This window comes from Pipistrellus kuhlii, unplaced genomic scaffold (genome assembly GCF_014108245.1).
Source record: "Pipistrellus kuhlii isolate mPipKuh1 unplaced genomic scaffold, mPipKuh1.p scaffold_m20_p_3, whole genome shotgun sequence".
Classification (NCBI taxonomy): Eukaryota; Metazoa; Chordata; class Mammalia; order Chiroptera; family Vespertilionidae; genus Pipistrellus; species Pipistrellus kuhlii.
In genome coordinates this window covers 163,524,595-163,540,069 of record NW_023425529.1, presented here as the reverse complement: position 1 = coordinate 163,540,069, position 15,475 = coordinate 163,524,595, and the positions used below count along the sequence as shown (strand labels likewise).

Sequence of the window (15,475 nt, the reverse complement as noted above, 5' to 3'; positions counted from 1 at the left end):
ATAAGCCAGTTGGAGAAGGAGAAGTATCACATGCTATCACTCATTTGTGGAATTTAATGAGCAACATAAACTGATGAACAAAAGTAGATCCAGAGACATAGAAGCATCAAACAGACCATCAGACCTACCTCAGAAGGAAGATAGGAAAGGGAGTGAAGGTGGGAGGTAAGAGAGCAACCAAAAGACTTGTGTGCGTGCTTATAAGCATAACCGATGGACAAAGACAGTAGGTGAGTTCCTGTGCTGAGAGGCAGGATCGGCCTGGGAGAAGTCAATGGGGGGAAAAGGAGACATAATGTCATACTTTCAATAATAAAGAATTAAAAAAAAAAAGCTCTCTATTCACCTCTCTCTCACACTTAATATTCCCTCTCCCAAAGATAACCGTTATTCTAACCTCCTAACACTTCTCAGATTAGTTTTGCCTATTTTTGAACTTCATGTAAATGGCATCATACGATATGTATTCCTTCATGTCTGGCTTCTTTTGCTGTGTGTGTGAGATTGATCGATGTTGCTGCACAAAAGTAGTTTGTTCTTTTTGTTGTTGTGTAATATTCCATTGAGTGACTATTCTAAGATGTATATATCTACTCTATTGCTGATGGACAATTTGTGTTTTCTGGTTTTTGGCTATTACACATAAAGCTGCTCTGAATATCCTTGTACATGTTTTCTGGTAGACGTATGTGTTCTTAATTTTTCTGGGTCACAGAGTAGATCTATGTTTATCTTTAGAATGTACTAATAAACAATTTACAAATTGATTGTGTCAATTTAGATGCCTACCAGCAATCATTGAAGGGTCCAGTTGTTCCACCTCTTTGTCAACACTTGGTGTTGTAAACAACCAGCCTTTTAACGTTAAAGAAAAATGCTAGCTCTAATTTAAAAATACACATTTTGTATTTTCAGAACTTGTTTTTAAATGAATTTTAATCCATCAAGTGGTATTATTGAGTGCCTACTGGGTTCAAAGTGCTTTATTGTGCTGTGGCATCTATAAGAGAATAAAACAACCTTTGCTTTCATGGTTTTACCACGTTCCACTAGGGTGCCACGGGGAGTAGGCCATCAGCAGTGCCAGTGAGGATATGATAAAGTGCCATAATCAATAATCTCTCAAACACATCGTGACAGCAGGAATGCTTCCTCAGCTGAACTGCCAAGTGCATTATGCTTGTCTCTAGCATCTTTCCACTTTTCCTTCAGCACTGTAATGTCATGTGTTTTCTAGGATACCTCACTGTGCCAACCCGTCTGCCCAATGGAAGCAGCAGGTACTCCAGATCTGTCCCTAAGAGTGCTCTGCTTTTTTTTTTTTTTTTCTGCACTGTCAGTTGACTCCCCACAATCTTGTTTCTGAGTTGGGTAAATTAAATTTGGTATTAAAATTGGATAGTGACTCATTGTTATCTCCTCCAAGGAATATTTTTCTTTTAAAAATGGATTGCAGGAGCCATAGCACTGTAGCTCAAAGGATTTAGCCATTGATGCTTGGCTGTTTGATGCTTTTAGGCTAATGGATCATTTTGAGAAGGCTACTTTATAAATACCACAGTAAAGGAAGCAGTTCATTCCACCTATATTTGAAGGTAGCCTTAACAGGGGAATGACTAAAACATAAGGCAGACAATTCAGATATTTCCCATGCAAGGATGAGTTTACCCAAATGTATATCCATTGTTTAAGGCCACTTACAAATGGATTCACTGAGTAGGTTCTCAGATGTGTTAAAGTTTAATATATCCATAAAATTCCCCTTTAGATAGTCTTTTTCCCCCCAATTAATATAATACCTAATGTGGAAACTCAAATACTTTTCAATGTTTAGTTAAAATATAGAATAATAGTAAGAATTCTAGTCTACCATAAGAACATACATTGCTCCTGTCTGATCAGAATTCTTATAAAGCACATCAAGAAACCTCTAGTTTTCAAAAACTAATGTTTGAATGAGAAGATATGATATTTACATTAAATTTTTTTTTCTTTCATTTTGTTATCACTAAAACCTATGCATACACCTGAGTTGCTTTAAGAGAACTCAGTAAAGTTGTGTAATTTTTCTAGTATAGGTTTTGCAATTTTTTTGTTAAAATTATTTGTAGGTACTTTATATTTTTAATGATATAGTTGTTGTTATCTTTAAAAAAAATATATTTTATTGATTTTACACAGAAAGGAATTGAGAGGGATAGAGAGTTAGAAATGTCGATGGGAGAGAACATCGACCAGCTGCCTCTTGCACACCGCCCACTGGGGATGTGCCCGTAACCAAGGTACGTGCCCTTGACTGGAATCCAACCCGGGACCTTTCAGTCCGCAGGCCTATGCTCTATCCACTGAGCCAAACCGGTTTCGGCAGTTGTTGGTATCTTTTAAAAATATTTTATTTTCTAACTCTGTGTGCTGATATATTGAAATGCAGTTGATATCATATGGCCTTTGTCTATTTCTGTCTGACTTATTTCACACAGCCCAACAATCCTCTAGGTTATTCTTTTTCATGGCTGAGTTATATTCCATTGTATATATACACCACTGTTTTATTGAGTTTTTACAAAGAGGAAGAGAGAGAGATAGAGAATTAGAAATATCGATGAGAGAGAAAATTCAATCAGCTGCCTCCTGCAAATCCCCCACTGGGGATGTGCCCGCAACCAAGGTACATGCCCCTGATTGGAATCGAACCTGGCACCCTTCAGTCTGCAGGCCGATGCTCTTATCCATTGAGCCAAACCAGTTTTGGCTGCACCTTTTCTTTATTCATTCATCTATTGATGGATACAGGTTGCTTCCATATCTTGGCTATTGTAAATAATGCTGCAATAAACATATGGATGCATATGTCTTTCGAATGGAAAAACTTTAGCATTTCATCAATAGGTATGATGCCTGTTTGGGATTTGTGCAAATATTCTTCATCAGATTAAGAAAGTTGCCTCCTAGTCCCAGTAATTAAGTTTTTATCCTGATTAGATGATCAACTTTAGCACACACTTTGCCTTTGGGTATCACACTGTCTCTTTAATGGGAAGATGGCAATACTGACCCTTATTCCCTAAGATATGGTCTTTTAGATTGTTTGTTATTCCCTGGGATGGATTCCAGACAGATCAGTTCACTCATTCTTGGCTGATTGATGCTGGAAGAATTGGTGTTTATAGTTGCCTAAGGCTTCCTCTACGGGCTGCTGGAAATTGGTTCTGAGCAAGGACCGGCTCATTATCATCACAGTACACCTTAGGGTTTGGTTTTGTCATTTTTTTTCTTCTATCAAGCCTAGGCTTGAGTCTTTTCCGTTGAAACAGTCTGTATCCCAACCCCACATGTTGCCATTATCCCTAAAGGTGAGCAGGTACATGCATGGAATCAGAGAAAACTCATGCCTATTACTGGAGGAAGAAAGCAGAGTTTGGTTGAGTTGGGAATAGCACCCTCAAGCTTCCAGAGGCAGCACATTGCTGTGCAAAGGGCTCTGAGCCAGAATCCAGATACCTGGCATCTCGCTAACTCTTTCCTGGCAAAGACCTCACCCTCACGAGCTTTTGTGTTCCTTTCCCTAGAACGAGGATTAGCGTTCAGTACTCTTCAAGGGAGAGTTTAGCTCTAAGACTCCATGAATCCTTGAGGGCAAGCCCTTATCATCCTTTTCCACATTCTCCCCACAACCCTGAGGGAGTCAAGGATTTTAACCTGACGTTTTCAGAAGGGAAACTACCTTACAGAGGCTCCAAGTGTGTGGCTTCAAATCATAATGAGAACAGAGCACTGGATTCTAGATCTGTCCTTCAAAATGGGAATTGAATATGTTCGATATGTTCTTATTTAAAATGTAAATGTTAAAGAAATGTATTTACTTTGAAACAAAACCTTTTTTGGATACCTGTCAAATTTCTTGTATCGTGCTTTCATAATGTCTAGTGCGTATTAATGATCAATTAAGTGTGTATTAGTTTCCTGTGGTGGTAGTATCACGTGACCACAAATTAGGAGACTTAAAATAAATGTATTCTCTCCCCGTCCTGGAGGCTGGAGTCTAAAATCAAGGTGCTGGCAGGGCTGTGTTTCCTCGAAGGCTCTAGGGGAGGATCCTTTTTTTGCATATTGTAGCATTTGGAAATTCTAGGCATCTGTCTCTTCTTCCATGATCACATGGCCTTCTCTGTGTCAGAATCCTCTCTGTTCCTCTCTTCTAAGGATACATGGGGATGCGTTTGGGTCTCTTTGGATAATCCTCCTCTCAAGAATATTAAGTAATCACATCTTTTGCTGTATAATGTAACAATCACTCTTTTGCCCTATAAAATAATATGCACAGGTGTTTTAGGGATTAGGACGTAGATGGATTTTTTTGGAGACCACCATTCAGCCCACTAAAAAGTAGAAACTACTTTTTGATAATGATGATTTTCTCAATAAATTTAGAAATGGGCACTTAAAAACTAGATCAGCCTTGATTTTTTTTTTTTTTTTACTTATGAATAGAGGTGCCTCTACTTTTGGTACCCAGCTAAAGAATATAATGTTTGAATCTCTCTTTCTCATTTAACCTTGGACTTCCTATTTTATTTTCACTAAAATTGATTATGAGAGGATCTTGAGTTTAAAAGGTATCTCTAACAACATGATTATAGATATGAATGCATATTGTAAGTATAGGTTGAAAGATTTAATTGAGAAGATTTACAGCCTGGTGAGTAAGCAGCCATGCTCACTGCCCAGAGAGGTGACAGTTATGCTAGGGGACATGGGAGAGGTACTTTACATTGGATCACTCTGGGATGCAGATAGACTGGTAATTTTCTGTAAGATGTTTATCCATTTTAGAACTTTTCTGAAAGTTGGATTTTAGTCTTTTTTTTTTTTTTTCAATTACAGTTTATAGTCAATATTATTTTGTATTAGTTTCAGGTGTATAGCATAATGGTTAGACAATCATAGGCTTATATTTAGTGTTTAAAGTAACACTGGATTATATTGTGTATACAGGTTGGGAAAAGGATATTTTTCAGCAAGGATGACTATGACCTTCAACATTTGGCCAAATCTATAGCATAATGGTTCTTTTCAGCCTGAATTGGAATGCACTCTGAGGCCCTTCTCTGTGCCAGGCACGTTGTGCAGTAGAGGTGACCGGGATTGTCCATGTGCTTATCACTCATTTATCCAACTCATGTTTACGAGATCCCTACCATGTTCCAGGCACTGCTCCAGCTGCTGGGGAAGCTATGACGAACAACACCGATAAGGGCTTTGCTTTTATGGAGCTTGTGTTCTAGTGGAGAGAACAGATAATAAACAAACAAGAAAAATATTTGGGAATAAGTACTATGTAGCAAACTAAAGTAAGGTATGCTGCAGAGTCACTGCGGCTTCTTTTGATTGGTTATCCAAGGAGACCCCTTGAAGTGCATGATGGGCAGGCAGATAAAGTACAGAACATATAAGGCAAGGAGAGCAACTCTTGCAAAAGCCCCGAGGCCAGAATGAGCTTGACCTTTTTGAGGAGCCAAACGACAAAGGGTGGTGGCTGAGGGGTCTGTGGGGATTAATGAGTTTGGAGAGGGAGTTGGGGCCGGTCACCTGGTTCTGTGGTTCTCAGCCCAGGTTCACATTACAGGAACTTCAAAAACTTACATCTGCAGGAACTTAAAAAACTTACCTAGATCTCAACCAAAACAAATTAAATCTAAATCTCTGAGGGTGGAACCTGGCATCCATTTTTGTTACTGCGGTTTACATATATTATTTATTTTTTTATGTCTTTATTTTTGAGTGTGTTATAGATGTCCCTCCATTTGCCCCACCCCCACATTGCCCTCCTTTCACCTGCATTGGCTCTACCCCAGGCCTTCACCACCCTATAGTGTCTGTGTCCATGGGTTATGCGTATATGCATGTAAGTTCTTTGGTGAATGTCTTCCTGCTCCCCTCCCACCTTCCCTCTGAGATTTGTGAGTGGTATTTTCCACCTCTGTGATATATCACATATCATCATGAGTATAAGTCTCTTTCTGAGCATTTAGTTTGTTTTGTTGGTCTATTCTATGCTTAGACCACACTGGTTTATTTGAAAAAATAAGTCTTGATATTTGAGAAGGCATTTTTTTTTTTTTAAAAAAAGTATATATATGTATATGTTTGATTCTCTGTCAGGGCACATATATACATATATTATTGATTTCAGAAAGAAGAGAAGGATAGAGAGATAGAAACATCAATGAGAGAGAAACATCATCTATTGGTTGCCTCCTAAACACTCCCTACTGGGGATTGAGCCCACAACCTGGGCATGTGCCCTGACAGGGAATCAAACTGACATTCTTGTTCATAGGTTGGCACTCAACCATTGAGCAACACCAGCTGTGCTGAGAAGGCATTCTTGCTCTTAAAGAGAGTCTTAACTTGTATTGGCCCTTAACATTTCTATGTACAATTTTAGAATCAACTTGTTTTAGTTCTACACCCCTCATAAAGTTTTGGGATTTAGAGTAGGATTGCATTGCATCTATAAATTAATTTGAGGAAAACTGATATCTTTACAATATTGAGTCTTCCTCTATTTGTCTTTCAAAATGGCTCAATACATTATTCCCTCAGAAGTCTTACATATCTTTTGTTAGATTTATTGTTAGGTATGTCATATTTTTTAGGATTTAATTTTCTGTTTGCTGTTATATAGAAACTGAGTTGGCTTTTCTACATTGCTAATTGATTTTCTACATTCAACTTATCTGTAAGAACTTTTGGATATTCTACAAACATCATTTGTGAATAATGATAGCTTTGTTTCTTCTTTTCTAGTCTTTACACCATGTACTTATGCCTACTACACTGGCTAGGCCCCTGGTTCATTGTTATCTATAAGATCTGTTGGTGGGCTTCCTTTTCTTCCTCTTAATCACAATGAGAAATTTTCTGCATTTAAGCATTAAGTATGCTGTTTCCTATAGCTTTTTTTTTTTTTTTTGAGAGAGAGAGAGAGTGTAGACAATTTAATAAAGAAGAAAGAGGTGATTTTTTATTCCTACTTTTCTAAGGGGGTTCAAATCATGCATATTGTATTTTATTAGATATATTTTCTAGACTTATTGAGATTATATAATTTTTCTGCTCGAGACTGTTAATATGAGAAATTAAATTCATGATTTCAACACGTTAAACCTACTTAGTACCTGAAATAAAATCATCTTGATATTTTGTATATTATCAGATGCAGTTTGCTAAAATTTTGAGTGGGGTATTTTGTATCTATGCCCATGAGAGATAATAGTTTTCCTTTCTTGTACCATATTTGTTAAAATAAGACATTGAAATATTTCACTTCACTCTGAAGTTCCCCGAGGAATAAAAGTTAAGGTTTTTGATGTGAAAGGCACAGTTGCATTGAAATAGAACAATTTATCCAACCATGTAGTTCAAGGAATATCAAATATTTGGAAACTAGCCTCCTTTCAAATCGTGCTCAGAATGTTTTAGTTTGGCTTATGATGAGAAAATTTCTTTATATAAATTGTTTCATGGATTTATCCTTTGAAAAAACATTTAAAAAGACAATTATATTTAAAGTTTGTTATTATTCCATTTCAGTTTCTAAATTAAGTGTCCTGTAGAAAGAATTTTTCTTATTTTAGATAACTTGTGACACTAATGACTTGAGTATTGAGTCAGTAGTTGAGTAGTGTATATTCTAAAACTAGTTTTCATTTCTGGAAGCAAAAGACAAGTATTGTAAGTTTAAAAAAATAAAACCTAGACAAAAGCAATATGATGTAAAATATGACAGTTTTGATTGATGTTAATTAACTTTCCAGATCATCTATATTTATGTTTCTGTATTAACGTATTCTTTTTCAAGCATATTTAGAAACTACCTGAAAATCCTGATGGTATAATGTGGTCAGTTATAGGAAACCTTGGATTCCAAATTATTAAATAAATATTAATTCTGCAATTATGTTGGCAAGAACAAAGAGTCAAGTAGTCAGTTGAGGAAAGGCTTTGTATCTCACAGGAGTGGCTCTGAAGTTGTGTGTGTGCGTGTGTGTGTGTGTGTGTGTGTGTGTGTGTTTACACAATATATATAATGATACTATTGACAACAGAAATAAATGGGATCTGTTAAAGAACCATAAATCCATAAGAAAGGAAAGTTAAGTGTGCTAAGAGGTAGCTTTTTTTGTTTTTGTTTTTAATATATTTTATTGATTTTTTACAGAGAGGAAGAGAGCGTGATAGAGAGTTAGAAACATCGATGAGAGAGGATCATCGATCAGCTGCCTCCTGCACACACCCTACTGGGGATGTGCTCGCAACCAAGGTACATGCCCTTGACGGGAATCGAACCTGGGACCTTTCAGTCTGCAGTCCGGACGCTCTATCCACTGAGCCAAACCAGGGCAGAACAGGAAGGGGTGGGCTCCAGGACACTTTGGCACGCACTGATTGATGGCTCAATGTCTTGGAGATGTCTCTGTGACCGATGCCAGTAATGTCATAACTCCGCCCACCAGTTGGGAGGAGGGAGAACCTTATAGTAAGTACAGTCAACCTTTCACAACACAATTTGAACTGAGTGGATCCAGTCATATGTAGATCTTTTCAATAAATACATAGAATATTGTAAATGTATTTTCTCTTCTTTATGAATTTTTAAATAACACTTTCCTTTCCTTTAAATAATATTCTTACTTTATTATAAGAATACAGAACATAATACACATGTTAATGTAAAAACATTCAAATCCAGAAAGAATTTTTGTGTGTTTATTTGATGCACACTGTTGACAATTGTCGGGAAGCAGAATCTCAATGGATTGGGATAATGCTCTGGGATAATGCTCTGGAGAATGGTGGTTTTTCACCTATTTTTATACATTAGAATCCAAGGAGGAGATGTTGGTTGGTTACATGAAATCCATTGATGATAGAATAGAGATGCAGGAGAAAGCAAGGGGGGGAGGGGGGCTGGGGGAAGCTCAAGGATTGATAAAGAGTAAAATGACAGACACATACTTCTTTTACTTAGGTGGGTACAGAATAGTCAACAACATGATAACAATAACAATGAAGGAATTCCTGGTCTCTGTCCTGGCACCCAGGGCAGTTGGTTGCACCCTGAGGGGTCTGGAAAAAAGGGAAGTTACAAGTTACTGTGACATTTCAATGATTTGTCATAGATGCAAAAAAGACAATAAGCTCAGCCTAGGTAAAATTGACCTTGTCAGGGAAGATACCACCTACAGGCGTCTTCAAACTATGACCCGCGGGCCACATGCGGCCCGCAGAGGAGTCTGATCCGGCCCGCCAGGTTTTTTGGGCAGTGAGCGCAGCCAAGGTGTTACAGTAGGAATTAGTTGTTCATATAGTCCGGCCCTCCAGCTCTCTGAGGGACCGTGATCTGGCCCCCACTTTAAAAAGTTTGAGGACCCCTGACTGGAGGTGACTACCCACCACAACTGCTTTTAGTTAAATTTTAATTTCAGACCATCCTTTGTGGTTACTTTAGGTCTTTGCGTTCCCAAGACTACCATGCAGGCCTTCCCTGAGGTTTTCAGGTTAGTATGTGGTCCCTTTTGTTCATTCTTAGAGCATTCAAAATATGTGTTATTTGACTTTTATGTTATTAGTAAGACTTCCGGTCAATAGTAAACTATTAGTAGTTGGGGAGAGTCAAAAGTTATACGCTATTTTTCAACTGCTTGGTGGTCAGCTCCCCTAACTCCCAGGCTGTTCAAGTGTCAGGTGTACTTTGGGATTCATTTTAAGTGCAGACATTGGAGAGTTTGTGCGGGGAAACTGCACAGTCTGACTGCAGTTTTGAAAGGGACACTCTGCAGAGAGACAAGGAGGGAAGTGACATGGAGGTGAACAGGCTACTGCAGTTTTATGGTAAGAGGCCAAGGAGATGGAAATTGGGAGCAGGGAGTGAGATAGTGACAGCTTGGTGACTTCTTGATATATCTTAAAGGTGGAGCATCAAGCTTTGCAGAAGAATGGAATGTGGGATATAAGGGATATCCAGGCTCCTCAACCATTTTGCCTGTTCCCTTTCACCCGACGAGGCCTTATTACAATGCTTTTCCAGGGTTTAATTTTGCTCTTTTCTGAAGGATGTACAGGTGACTGTTTGCCAGCTGCGTGATCTTTCACATCTGCAGTAGCATAGGATTTGTTTGCGGCACATCTGCCTACAGGTGCCAGTGACTTTGTATCTGATTTACATAGCTGTCTGCATTTGGAAACTCCATAACATTCTACTTTGATTTCTGCACTGACCTAAAAATTGCTAAGTCTTGAGGTGAGATTTGCTTCAAGATAGATAGAGCATTAATATGATTACTGTAGCTCTGCGTATTGGCACTAAAGAAATTATCCTGGGGGGAAAAAAGAGAATCTATTTAGTTTGTGCCTGTTTGCAGCAGATACAAGCCTGCATACAGAATAGCCCCAACATGCAGAGTTCCGATTGTGCCAGCTCATTAGCTGGACTGGAAAAGAGCTCTGCTGGGGAGCCGGCCCCTCCGCTGCGGTGCAGGGACAGGTCCTTGATGCTGAATTTATACCAAAGGCAGATCCATTGGATGTGTGAATGCCGTCTGTATCTTCTCCCTTCCAGGGCAAAAGGAACACAGGTTAAATCAGGATTGCATCCGCTCAGAACACACTTTTCATGTCGTTTGCTAATGCAGGATGTTGCACGTGCTTGTCCTCACAGCCTTGCGGTGTTATTGTTCTTTTTCTTGGAGGGGAAAAAAACACACAGTCCAGATGGGTTTCCTATGCTTTACAACGGGGCTCCGGAGGCAAAGTGAAGATAAGCATTTTGCTTCTTCCGTGTCTGTGACTCTCCCCCATGGCTGAGCTTCCAAGGGGAGGAGTGTGTGCAGTGAGTGTTTCCACAAAGTTGCATTTTGAGTAGCTTACACATCAGGTTGAATATTTCCCACAAAGCAGGTGCACCATCTTTTTAGGCAGAGTCTCTAAGGGTGACAATTTCATTTCTTAAGGAAATATGAGTGGAAATGGGTCTCTTTAATTCCCCTAGAACCTAGCCATCTGGAACACGCCACGTGAAGCCCTCAAGTGTATTGTTTGGAGCACCACGCAGCGCCTTCACCACAGAGATGCGTTTGAATGCTTGCAGATGTGGCCAGCGGAGCCAGTGTCGGGTCTTGCTTTAGTTCCTTGTTAGTTCTGTGGGAATTATGCTTCAGTCGATTGGACAGACTTCAAATGCTTAGGTCAGAGAGGACTTATGGGAAGCATATGGAATCTTGAAAGGTTTGGGAGATATGGGTCTTTAAAGTGGACCTCTCTATTGCCTCTGATATAATAGTTTGTTACTTTTCTAACTCCAGCCCTTTGGCTTCCATGTACCAAACATTCCTGCTTCTCTTCTGCAGCTTCTCCGTCCACGTGACATGGATGTTCTCTAGGGCTTCGCCTTTGGCCCATTCTATGCGTCCCACCACATGTTCTTCCTGGATGGTCTCGCTCACACGCTTGGCTTTCACTGGCCTGTAGACAGACTGCTGTCAAACTGTCATCGCCAGCCCAGCCCTCTCCCTGAGCCTTTGATCTGCACATCCACGGGTCCTTAGTCATCTCTTTCTGGGTGTGCCAGAGGTACCTCAGACTATGGCTTCTCCACCGGACTCTTCATCGTGCTGCAGGGTCTCGTCTTCTGTCTGAGTGCTGTCTTTGTTGGTGGCCTCACCATCTATTTCTTAGTCCTCACAGCTTCTCTTGTAACAACAGATCAATAGCCAAGTTATAAATATATCTTTCACTAATGCTTCATTTTAATTTTTTATCAAGGTAACTCATGCTCATGGTTAAAAAGTCAAATCATGCAGAATGGCTTAGAAAAAAAAAAAAAAAACCCAATGGTTTCTTTGCCTCACTTCCTTTCCATCCCCATGTCTTCTTGCCAAAAGGGACCACTGTTAACTGCTGTGACTGCTTTTTATGATAGTTGTCCTATCTAATAAAGAGGGAATATGCTAATTGACCCTCACACTGTCACAAAGATGGAGGCACCCATAGCCAGTAAGGAGGGAATATGCTAATTGACTGCCAAACCCTCAAAGATGGCAGTGCCCATAGCCGCAAGATGGCAGTGCCCAGTCCCCTCAGCCCCGCTAGAGTGGCAGGTGCATGGCAAGGCTGAGCCCACCCCCAGGCAGGCCAGGCCATTCCATGCGCCTGCCTCCGTAGTCCCCAGCTGCTGAGGGCCGGTCTGAGGCGTAGGCAAGCCTCAGATGGTGGCTGCTCAGCTGCCCAAGGCCACCCGAGGCTCAGGTAACCAGGGCCACCCAAAGCTTATGCTTCTGGCAGTGGCAGTAGCAGAAGTGTGATAGGGTGTCACCTTCTAATCACTGGGTCGCCTCCCACCCCTGAGGTTCCGGACTGTGAGAGAGGGCAGGCTGGGCTGAGGGACACCCCCCCCCTCCAGCCCCCGTCCAGTGCATGAATTTTCATGCACTCTGCCGCTAGTTATATATCATTTAACAGTTATTTCCTCATGTGTCAATTTAGACAGTGTCTACTGGTTTTCTGCCACACTTCTATCTCACCTTCCTCCTTTACTCAGCATAGTGATACCACAATTTTTTGTTCCTCTCTTTAAGTAATTTAAGTAATATTTTATATCTTGCTCATCACCGTTAGATGGCATCACTTGGTCCCTGACTTACCTGGTGAGGGTCTTGCACCACCACCCTTACCTTCAGCTCCTCTCTTCCCAATTTCCCATCCTCTCCTGTCATGGGCACTGACTTTACAGTTACCAAAATTGATACTATGTATTTGATAAATTAATAAGTGGATTTCCTGAGAGCTTTGAGATATTGCTCCCTTTTGATATCCAATGTTGCTGATAAGTCTTATACCAATCTGATTGCAATTGATGTATGCTTTCTCTTTGGAAAACTTTAGGATATTTTCTTTTACTTTGGGTTTCTGAAATTTCCCCATTTGTGTTTCATTCATTTTCCAGTTTTCTCTTACTAGTTTTCTCCCGCTTTTTTCTGTTCACTTTTTTCTAGGATTCCTATTGGACAAACTGGAAATTTTTTTTTAGATGCTTATATTTTCTTCTTTTGCTGTATTCTGAAAAGTGTTTTTTTTTATTTTCTATATCATCCTGCACTTATTTTTATGAATGCAATATTTTATCAGCTCTTTGAGAATAATAATTACATTTTTAAAATTTCTTTTTTTTTTATTTTTTATTTTTTTAATATATTTTATTGAATTTTTTACAGAGAGGAAGGGAGAAGGATAGAGAACTGGAAACATCGATGAGAGAGAAACATCGACCAGCTGCCTCCTGCACATCCCCCACTGATGATGTGCCCGCAACCAATGCACACGCCCCTGATCAGAATCGAACCTGGGACCATTTTTAAAATTTCTTTTAAAGGTACAGACATTTCCCAAATACCGTCTGTTCCCACACATGCATAGCCTTCTCCATTATCACCATTCCCTACCAAAGTATATGGTATAATTGATGAACCTACATTGACACATCAGAATCACCCAAAGTCCATAGTTTATATTAGGATTCACTATTGGTGCTGTGCATTCTATGATTTTGGGCATATGCATAATGACATGTGTGCATCTTTATAGTATCATCTAGAGCACATGTGTCAAACACAAGGCCCGAGGGCCAAATCCGTCCCGCCAGGCCTTGCAATGTGGCCCGCACCGCGCTGTCATCACTGCACTCCGCTGCGTTTCCATCACAATGACAGTTTATGACTGTTCAGTAAACCATTCGGCCCGAGATTTAGGCTGAATTTTAGATTTTGGCCCCTTCTCTGATTGAGTTCGACACCCCTAAATTCTAGAGTATTTTCATATGGAACATTTCTCCATTTATTTAGTTCTCCTATGATTTTGTTAAGCGTACCATGTTTCCCCAAAAATAAGACATCCTCCAAAAATTAGACCTACTTACAGGTTTCCTTTTGAGTGAAATATAAGGCATCCCCCTGAAAATAAGGCCCCTCCTAGGCTAAACATGAGAGATTTGGTCCACTGATTCTGAAAGAAATGGAGTCATAAGAAATTCACCAGGAAATTCAGGAATTGGATTGTTATGATGATGTTCCAGAAAATGATGACATGATTGTCATTGAATAAATGAGTAAATTCTTGATACTGTAGGATTCACAGTTTGTCTGGTTTGTGTTGACAACTACCGTACTACCGTACCGTATACAGGTAATAAATTTCCTTTATTTTCATTTAGCAATAAATGTGTACCGTATTCTTCTTCATGGAAAAATAAGACATCCCCTGAAAATAAGACCTAACACTTCTTTGGGAGCAAAAATTAATATAAGACGCTGTCTTATTTTCGGGGAAACAGGGTAGATATTTTACATATTTTGTTAAGTTTATACCCAAGAATGTCATATTTTGTGGCACAAAGTAAATGGTATTGTATTTTTAATTTCAGATTCTATTTATTTACAGGAAAGTGGTTGACTTTTGCATATTACCTTTCTATCCTGAGACCTTGCTATAATTGTTTATAAGTTCCAAGGGTCTCAGTGAAATTTTGATTGCCTCTTATGAGAAGGAGGTACAGCGACATCTCCCTGTAAACCCCTGCAGTGAATTTGGTATTGCATTATTTCATTTTGGATGTCTTCGCAGTAGTTTTTTTTTTTTAAGTTATAAAAAAAAACACATGCAGACACATCTGGAAAGATACACACCAAATAGTTAACAGTAGTTCCTTTGTTAGTATGGGCTACGGAGTCAGAGTATTTACTGTATGTAATACTATATTTGCTTATATTTACTATTTAAATTTTGAAATATAACCTAGTAAAGAAAAGTACATAGAAACATAAAATACGGTCAAAATAATTATTTAGCCACTGTCTCGTTTAAAGTACAAGACACCACCAGTCCCACAGAAGCTTGATTGTGGTCTTTCCCAGTTACAATGCCCTCTCTAACCCCAGAGTAATCACTGTACACATTTGTACAAATGTTAGTTATTTGGATTTATTTATAGTTTTACCTCTGAAATAATGGACTTCAAATGACTACTTTGAAATTAATTTAAGTAGAATCATTTAAACGGAGTCATTTGTGTCTGGCTTCTTTTGCTTAACTTTGTTTTTGTGAGGTTCATTCCACGGTTACCTGTAACTGTAGTTCGTTCACTTTTATTGCTGTAAAATATTCCACTTTATGAATACCAGAGGCCCAGTGCACAGATTTGTGCACTGGTGGGGTCCCTCCACCTGCCTGTACCCTCTCGCAATCCGGGACCCCTTGGGAAATGTCAAACTGCCAGTGATGTATTTTGGATTTTAATTGTCTGTAAGTTATATATATTACAAACATCTTTCTTCCACTATCTGACTTACCTTTCTCCTTCTTTGAGGGTATCTGTTAATAAATAGTTTTTTAATTTTGTTGTGATCCAGTTGATCAGTAT

General features: G+C 39.2%; 1 protein-coding gene across 6 annotated transcripts in view; it reads left to right on the top strand.

Moving 5' to 3' along the window:
* The window catches only part of CSGALNACT1 (chondroitin sulfate N-acetylgalactosaminyltransferase 1), a 299,546-nt gene that overhangs the window by 169,641 nt on the left and 114,430 nt on the right, over positions 1 to 15,475 (top strand). The gene's annotated exons all lie outside the window — the stretch shown is intronic.